This window comes from Nuphar pumila, chromosome 2 (genome assembly GCF_984573655.1).
Source record: "Nuphar pumila chromosome 2, dmNupPumi1.hap1.1, whole genome shotgun sequence".
NCBI lineage: Eukaryota > Viridiplantae > Streptophyta > Magnoliopsida > Nymphaeales > Nymphaeaceae > Nuphar > Nuphar pumila.
The window spans coordinates 83,981,964-83,992,019 of record NC_143250.1 but is presented as its reverse complement, the minus strand read 5'-3'; the positions used below and the strand labels follow the sequence as shown (position 1 = coordinate 83,992,019).

The following is a 10,056-nucleotide window of genomic DNA, read 5'->3' as shown; positions in this document are numbered from 1 at the left end:
TATTTCTTGTTGGTTATGGTTAGGGGTGGCCTGCAGACTCTCTGGTACCCTGCTCGACTCAGGTTGGGTCCGGGCCTCATTGTCAGGACCCAGCCTGAAAAATGTCGTGCCGGGCCTCACCCAATATCATAAAAAGAATAAACAAACAAATTTTGCATTCCTCTCGAGCCAGGCCTGACCCAATATCATAAAAAATAATAATTTATACATTCCTTTTGTAATCCAAGCTGTTTTACGTTTTTGAGTCTTGGGTTGGGTACAAACATAACAACCCCAATTCGTTGGATTAAAAAAGTGAAGCTCTTTCTTTTATGACCATCCTCGTCTTTTACTTTGATTTTTCGATACTAATGGATGATATATGAGTGAGTTTCTTTTTGCGTATCATAAATGCCTTGTTATTAATATTCTTTCCTTCTTATGTCAATGGAGAGTAGGCCCCCATTCGAAGCATATAAATGGAGGACACTCCCTTACACATTTGCACAAAGGGTCTGTTTTTAAACCTATAGGCCAGTTTGCCTCGACCTGACCTGATCTGATTGAATATTGTCGGCAAGTCGTGGGCAAGCTTTATACCCGAGCCCGAAGAATGCTGGGTCCAGCCCGACCTGATAACTATCGGGTCGGGTTTTTGGTGGCTCATAATTCTCATCAGACTTGTCGAGCCCTAATGGATTGCTAATCGGGTCGGCCCGACCTGACCTAACCTAATGTCGACTTCTAGTTATGGTTAATAAATGGTCAATTCACCATGAAGTCCAAAATGAGGGTTTATTTTTTCATGAAACTAACCCTGCTGGTGTGATTTACATGGTTTGGTTGGTTGGAATGTGGGAACCCCACCGTGGATCGATCGTTCCATTACTGTATGCAATGAGGATTTTGTGAGCCTTCAAAAATCAATGGCTTACACTATATGATGCTTTTTTTTTTTTGGATAATACAATGTAGGATGTTTTTTCCTGTTAATAAAAAATGCAGAAACAACCTTTAATGATATTTTAACAGCGGTTGGTTTCTTTCTGACCGTTGCTAAATGATGTTTTTTTTTTCGTCGGTGCAACCATATGACTGGTGAGACTTTTCAGGGGACAAGTGAACATGCTGTTTAGGTGTTGGTTCTTGAGAATATGCAGTGGGCCTTAGCTCTCTGGATGTGGTACAAACCAACAATTGACAATGTGGTTGTGCCCCTTGGCAGTACGCCCAGATTCACATTTTCCGGCGGTCATGGGGCCCCAAAGATTGCAAAGCAGTATTGGACATGTTCAATGTGTTCCAGCCCCCAAACAGCCACAAGACATGGTTTTCTGTTGAAGATGCCATTTGTATTGGACTATTTTGGTTGCATGCATGACTTTAGTCTTTTTTTCAGAAAAGGACCTTTGATATGCGGGGACGAATGTGTCCTGTAATGACGGCCCCCACGCTCTGCATCAAACATGGGACATTGTATCCTGCCCCAAATGGGGCGCAAGAGTGCCTTGCATCATATTTGGGTGAGACCCCACCTCCACCCCTCCCCCAAAATTACCTACTGCACACAGGCTGGCCTCCGGTTGGTAAAACCTCTCCACACTGAGAGTACACCCAGCTTCGACATTACGGCAAGGGATGACACTTGTGGGTTTTGAACTTGTGACGTCCTGTCAACTTGATGACATTCACAAGTCACCCCTATCAGATGAGGCGGAGCCTTTGTGAGCATTTAGGAAGCAATAGTTGTGGATGCGAGAGTTTGAGATTCTTGCATCCACATACTGAACGGACCCTGTAGGTGTCCTATTCAAAAGAAACAAGGCCGGATCTGGTTAGATCCAGACTGGAATTGGGTAAACTCATTTAGTTGGATTCAGGTTTAAATTAGGTTTAACTCGACTTGCTTTTATTTTTTACAATGGAAAAGCAATAGCTTTTGCCCATTTTCAGCAGATCCAGTAAGTGACAGTCAGGTAAGGATCCAGAGCTTTAATATGATACTCCAGTCGGGTCTAAATCTAGAATCCAGTTTGTGAAATTTGGACATGTTATTGGGGAAGCATGACCCATCCAACTTTACATACTGCATTGTGTCGCTCTTTCTTTCTCTCAATGAATTTAGACTCCCTTTGTATTCCATAGAACTCCACAGAAACAAGTTGGACACAAATAAAATCCAAATGATCAAACTCCAACCAAAGATCTAACAAGGCCCAACCGGTAAAGTCTTTAAATTGGATCAGGGACATAAATTGTGTGTGGTTTTGGATCCCATCTACATGTGATTGAATCTGGCCTAAGCAGAAGAGGTGGACAAGATTGATAAAGCCTGAAATGAAGTCCTAACAGGTCGGACATAGAGACCCATTTTACCAACCAAATATCATCTGGATTATACAAAGTGAATGGAGCACGGTCGGGGTGTCTGACCTTGAGGTACTGCATTCAGCAGGAGTTGAATAACAAAAAATGATCATACTGTACAAAAAAAATGACACATTTTTTCGAAATGCCCTACAATTTTTTAAATCTTCCCTGCGTACAAATTTACAAATGTCCGACCTCTTTAGGATCTTTTTACCCTTTGCATGAGCGAACCTCTTGATATCGGTACGCGCTTCGAATATCGCAAATTCTCACTAAAAATCAGATTCACACATTGTCTTTTGTGGACCTCATGATGTTCGCATGACCAAATTTGTAAACTTCCTGTAACAAAAACCTTTCATAACATCACAAATATTTTACTAAAATTCGCATACCATAGTACTAAATTCACATGACCAAATTATGAACTTCCTATAACTAAAACATGTCCTAACTTCATAAATATTTCACTAAATTCACATATAACATTGCAAATATTTCCTCAAGTTCATTGCAAATATTTTGTAGTTATAATTGTAACTTTTCATAACATTGCAAATATTTTATTAAGTTTGCATATATGGACTAAGTTTTCATAATTAAATTTACAAACTTTTTATAACTTCACATATATAGTACTAAGTTTGCATAACACCATGTGAATCTCTTTTAATAACTATTTCTCAAGGAAATCCACAAATATGGGGTGATCTGCACAAATGTTTTGGCATGCAATTTTTTTGTTATTCGCATGCTTGCTAAATTATATATAAAGTTATTTTTTTGTATTTTGTTTATATTTTTGTTTGCTCCTGGAAAAAACCCTAACTCTTTTTACTCTATAACCTTCAGCATTTTTCGCTCTCCATGCAATGATTTTCGTGAAATTTTTTGTTGCACTATGACGAGGTTGTTGTATCCTTCTCATCGACTTCACCGGTTAGGGCAAAAGGTAATTTTCATAAAAACAAAACTATATGTGCATAATGTTTTATTTCATTCTATTTTATTTTATTTTTTTGTAGACATGAGCATTTAATAGCCCCCATGTGTATTTGTGTTTGGTTTTTATTCTAGACATTATTTATATATTTTTCTATGTTTTATTTAATATTTATCATCGGATTTATCATTTAGGGTTTATATATATATATATATATATATATATATATATATATATATTACTTATATTTGTTTGTGTTATAGACAATTTATGTTTATTTGATTATCCTTTAGTTAATATTCAATAGTTTTGTATTGGTGTAATGAGGGTAAAATTTACTATATAAAAGCATTGAATAGGGGCTAGAGGGTTATTGTGGGTAGTTGGTTTTTAGAGTAGTTGTTGTAGGTAGTTATGTTAATTGAATGTATAAAATATATATGTATGATCTTTTCTCACATGTATAAAGTATACATTAGATGAATGATATGTTGTGTAATTGGTGTAGGCAGTTAATGATGACCTCCAAAAGAGTTAAAATATATTATTCTGATCACCTTACTTGAAGATCTATAATGGTATCCAAAAATAATAGCTATAAGAAATTTATAGCTTTGATGTCTCATAAAACTAAATATACAGAAGAGTTAATAATCCTCTAGTATAGTTGTTTTTTGAACATAGATAGCCAGCATATATGCATTGGATGATGATAATATAGAATCCATGATATTTAGTGATGACGTCTACTTAGTTGCTTGCAAAGCCAAAGAAGAAGTTGTTGCTTGTGAAGTTAAACATAAAGCGGTCAGAAGTGATGTACAAGAAACAATTGATGAATGAAATAATGAGAATCTTGTGGAGAATATGAATATATTTCAGACAACATTATTAAGCTTAGTCATTTGGCGAACATCAAACTGTCTTAAACAATGAACAATATTGATGTCCTAAACATTAAGCTCAAGCATGCGGAGGGCATGCAGTTGCCTAAATCGATTAGGGATATATATGTTCGATGTGTAAGCAATGAAGAACTTTCATGAACAATTGATGATATACAAGAACAAAAGATTATTGTAAAATATGTGGAACCACATGGGCAAACTAGAGTCAGTGATCTTCATCGTAGTAATATGGGTGACATTTAGCCTTTTAGGGTAGATGACAAAGTTAGGTACAAGTTGTTAGACTTTACAATTTATGCTTTAAATGTAGATATGATGATAGATGTGATATTTTTATGGTTAATCTTGAAAGTTGAAAATGCAAGAATGTTGCATGCATGGAAGCAAAATAAGTGATATATATGATGAATTTTGATTTAGTTTATACTATAAAATAGTCAATTTATGGTAACAGTGATGATGCAGACAGTAGAAAATCAAATCATATCGATGATGATGATTATACCATGTCTACTAAGATGGACTAAAAAATGATAAGAAATGACCAAGACACTGATGACATTGGACAAATAATGGTGGGTGAAAATGATTGACAAATGGCAATTAGAAAGTCAAACCTTTGGTACGTTGCACAAGCTATATGAGTATTTGTTGGGTAGTAGACTGGTTTTATCTTTTTACAATAATGAGATATGGTTGAATATGTTATCATTTAATGAATTCACATACAACAAAGAGAAATTAAAAATCATTGAAGTGGAGGCATTTTGGTTGTATAAGGAATTGTGTAACGAAAAACTAAATGATTGTGAATAATTAAAATTTGCTTTTGGCAAAAGGTTTAATGATCTTCAATGTTGTCATAAGTTTTGAAAGATCATATGATTAAGAATAACTATAAAGCAAAATTCATGAAGAGCTACAATAACAGAGTCATTGTTATATGCATGGGAAAGAACCAACAAACTATATTGATTGACCTAAAAGATTCATTTAACATAGGTATGTGCAATAATGTTCTTTCAAGTGAAGAAGTATAAAGTGAGCATACATATAGCAGATCAGTGGGCAACCTTATAGTAGAAAAAATATCTTTCGAGTAGATTTCAAGTATTATTTATAAACAAATGCATGATAACTCAAATATGACTCCAAAAAAAATCATGAATGACATCAATTACGAGGAAGGTGTAGAGGTTAGTTACAAACAAGCACGGTGTGAACAGAAATGGATGAAGGAAGCACTATATGGTTCATTCGAAGAATCTTTTAGAATGCTTTCTACCTATTTGGATCAATTGATGAAGGCTAACCGAAGATTGCTAGGGTACATTAAGACTAGTAGAACACATCGATTAAGTATCTAATTCTATCTTTAAGTCTATGCATCACTGAGTTTTTAAAAGGATACCCTCCAGTTCTTATAGTAAATGACATATTCCTAAAGGGAAGATACATGAGTATATTGTTGCCGACCCATAGTATTAATCCTTTTGGTAGATAAAGAGTCAAAGTATTCATGGTTATGGTTTTTAGAGAATGTGAAGGAAGTCCTGTCTTTGATGAATATAATAAGAAATTGCAGTTTACAGTTATCTTAGATAGGCATGAAGGGCCAAAGTGTGTTATCTCCCATGCAAGGCCTACATGTTATGTTAAATATTATATGAAGCACTTGATAAAGAACCTTTTTTAGAAAATTTGGTTCACTACTGAGTGCACTTTGATAGAACACAACCCAAATAACCACAAGACGATAATATAATTATTTTCTTGAAAAAGTCCAAGAGCAAGATGAAGTTGCATACCATTATATTGCTATCGACATGGATCTGAATTGGGCTAATAGTTACTTTCCAGCAAGAAGATATGTGTGCTTAACATCTAATATAGAAAAAGACTTTAATGCATGAATTCTCGACATACGTGATAAGCCCCTAATTTTTTTATTTAGAAGCTTCATCTCATGCTGATAAAACGTTTTGAGAAAAGAAAAAAAACTGAAGAGCAAATGACATGTATTATAGTGCTTAAGGTAAAATAACATATAAAGGAACTAAAGATAAAGATACAACAAGTACTTGTACAAGTAGTGTATTTCCACCGATGCCAGTACAAAGCCTACGACAAATCTCACAATCATAGTGTTGATCTTGACAAGCAAGAATGCCTTTGCAAAGAATGACAGGTTAGCGGGATTTTATGTGAACATGAGATCACATGCATTTTGTATCAGGGCAAGCTACTAGAGAATTACTGGGACAAGTTCTTCACAATTGAATCATATAAACATGCATATAATGAATATCCATTTCTTTTGACAGTGGATAATATCTTAGACATGTCATCCACTATTATTCTTATCTATCTACCAAAAGTGGGTCATAGAGCAGAGTCACCTAAGGTGAAGAGATGAAAATCATAACACAAGGATGTTATGCCATATAAGTGCAATGTATGTCATGAGTTTGACGACAACATGCAGAAGCATGAATAATAGTATGTTTTAGTATGGGTGATTTTCTCATATATATATATATATATATATATATATATATATATATATATATATATATATATTTGGTAGGGGTTGTTTATGAATTATTTTTTTTATATTTATCTAATATTTTTTTAATTAACTGCTCCAGTGTCTTATATCTTATATGTATATCTTAGGTATTTCATGATGTCATCTACTACACGTAAGGAGAATCGTGGTAGCAAAAAGTGAGCCAAACCCTCACCTCCAAGCAAGAACTCAGTTATGGTGCCTAAGGTATAATGAATGTCTTGCGTTATGTATGTATACAATTTCAATTTTTTTTTATATTCAATTTTAATTGGTGATGAGAACAGGTTAATAAGATAAAAGAAGAAAGACCTCAGTCGAAAGTGTCGAAGGAGCATGAATTTTATGAAGAAACTTTGTTGGAAAGTAAAGTGTTAGGTCTGCACATTCATTTATGTATTCCTTTGTTATGTTTGTATGTGCACTTATTTGAATCTAAAATGAATGTATCACATATATTTTGATTATATAGCATATAACAAGATTTATATAAAACCCTAAAAGTCCCACAACTAAGACATAACAATAGGAGAAAACAAACAAAGACCATTTAGCTTACCATGTATTTCTCAATGAGTCTCGAAGGTGATGTTTCTGATGTATTTCTATTGATTAATAGAAACTAACTAGTAAACATTAATTATTTACAACAAATGATCAAAACTAAAATGATGCAAGATGCGGCTCGTGGATGCTAAGAGATTAGTGAATTGTCTCATCCTTTCTTTGAATCTAACAAGGTATCTGTTGGATAACAACCTTAAACTCAACATGCATACTTACAAAACATAGACTTTCCTATAATAACAATGACCTTAAACTCAATTTATGTTGTAGATCTTCATTCTTGTCAACTAGGGCAACCAACACTGAGTTCTTTGAGAAATGAATATGAAAGAGAAGGAGTTTCGATTGTTTAATTCGATGGGATTCACAACTAATGCTGATAAAAATCTAAAATATATAACATGATAATATTATTTATTTAATAATATGCTTATTTTTTTCTTATATTCGATAAGTTTAATGTTGTGTTATAGGTTCATTTTTTTAAGGTGGTTTGCCTATGACTGTTAGACTGATTAGATGACCTGTCCCATAAATTATATTTTTCAACAAAAAAATGAGTAATTACTTTATATATGTTTGTTAACTAATTTTGTTCACTTAGTATATGAGTGTTATACGTATGATTGTGGTATATTGGTTCTATTATATATGTTGACTAGTTAATTGTTTGCTAATAACTCTTTTAAAAAAATGATGTAACAGACTAAAGGAAGCATATGATCATAATTTATAAATACATGAGAGAGAAGACAACTTTTGTGGCGGTCAAAAAAAAGGTTAAGGAGGAGGCGAAAAACAAAAAAACTATATCAGAACATAGAAGGTCAAAAAACAAAAGGTGTTGTATGATGAGACATCGGACAACGAGGTGCCAGGTGGCAAGGTCTCAGAAGCTGGGCTGTGGACAATTATGAGAAATATACGTTGATTGCAAAATATTATATAACAATGGATGCAAATTTTATAGAAATGTTGAACATTTGAATATAAATTTGACAGATTTTATGATAGGTATTTAAATTTTGTTTGTTTAATATTAATTCAAGTTGAATGTTTCTTAGTTCTTTGATGTTTTATAAATTTTGGATGTTCTTTAAATAAGCAGAAGTTTTGCACTTTAAGAGAAAAATTGAATTTCATATATTTCATATATTTCATATTTGCATAGAAAATATGAATTTCACATATTTAGGAGAAAATCACATAATTAGTAAGAAATTATATATATATATATATAATATATATATATAATGCATATTCACATAGAAAATTTGAAATTTGCACATTCAGGAAGAAAATTGTATATGAACAAAAAATTCGAATATATAGGAGGAAATCCACACATATATATAGGATGATTTTCACATAGGTAATTCGAAATTCACATGTTTGGAAGAAGTCTCATGTGTTAGTTCATGCGGATCTTGTTTAAGTGCAGAATTACCTAAGTTTAGAACAACTTTCACAACTAATGGTGTACATTAACAAATATTGTTCATTGTGTAGAAAATTCATGTGGATCTTGTTTAGGTGCAGAGTTACCTTAAGTTGCGGAGTTACATGTCTCTAAACATGGAAATTTTCAAATAGTCTGCCAATTTCGCAAATATGCACATTTTTTTGCATCTTTTTTCTTGTGAAAGTCATGAATGTCCTTATGTTCTACAAATATTGGTTATTATTCACAAAAAAATTTTGTGGACTTCACTATCCTCGAAAATATTGATCATATTCACATGTAACATTTAAATTTACATGTTGTAACATTCAAATTCACCTATAACATTCAAATTTACCTGTAACATTCAATATTAAAATGTTGTAACATTCAACATTAAAGTGTTGTAACATTCAATTTTATAATTCAATAGATACACAATTCACTAGTTACATTTAAATTCACATGTGATATTTAAAATTATATGCATTCGATCGTAATTCAAAGTTAAGTTGTTACAATCGTACAAGTATATACAATTCAAACTTTATATACATTCAATGTAATCTTCAATAATTTTTGCAAATATTTTAATATATTATTGAGAAATGCACTGTTCAAAAATTGTGTACACTGGTAAATTAGCAATTTATTGTTTACTCTATTTATTTAAACATTCAATTAGGAATTTATGAGGTTTTGAATAAAGTATCTGGATCTGGATATCAAGAAAGATCCAGATTGTTGAATCCATGTGATCAGGAATGGATCCTGTTGGTGGACCCAATCCAAGTTTAAACCATTGAGTTTGGACCTGATAGGGGGGTCCGAACTCAAACAAATTTGTATTGGTTTACGAGGCTTCGATCTACATTATTTGGATCTCTGAATGAGTTAGGTCAACCCAAATGGATCCCAGTAAATAAAAAGTAATTTGAATCCATTTGGAAACTCAAATGGATCTCACTAAGAGAAATTTGGTTTTTGGATCCATTTGAAAAACCCAAATGGGTCCCACTAAGAAAATAAAAGATTAAATCTACTTGAAGACCCAATTGGATTTTGCTAAATGAATAAAGTTTTTGGATCCATTTGAGATCTAAATGGATCTCATTATAGTAAAATAATTATTTGGATCCACCTAAGACCCAAATAGATCCTCCTCTAAAGAAAAAGTGTTTTGGATCCATTTAAAGACTCAAATAGATCTCACTAAGCAAAATAAGATTTGGATCCATTTAAAATATCCAAATTACTCCAAATAAAGAAAATAAGAATG

The 10,056-nt window shown here is 32.8% G+C and overlaps 1 protein-coding gene across 1 annotated transcript in view; it reads left to right on the top strand.

The window, feature by feature from the left end:
* LOC149845888 (AP2-like ethylene-responsive transcription factor SNZ) overlaps positions 1–10,056 on the top strand; it is a 246,134-nt gene that overhangs the window by 215,468 nt on the left and 20,610 nt on the right. The window lies entirely within an intron of this gene.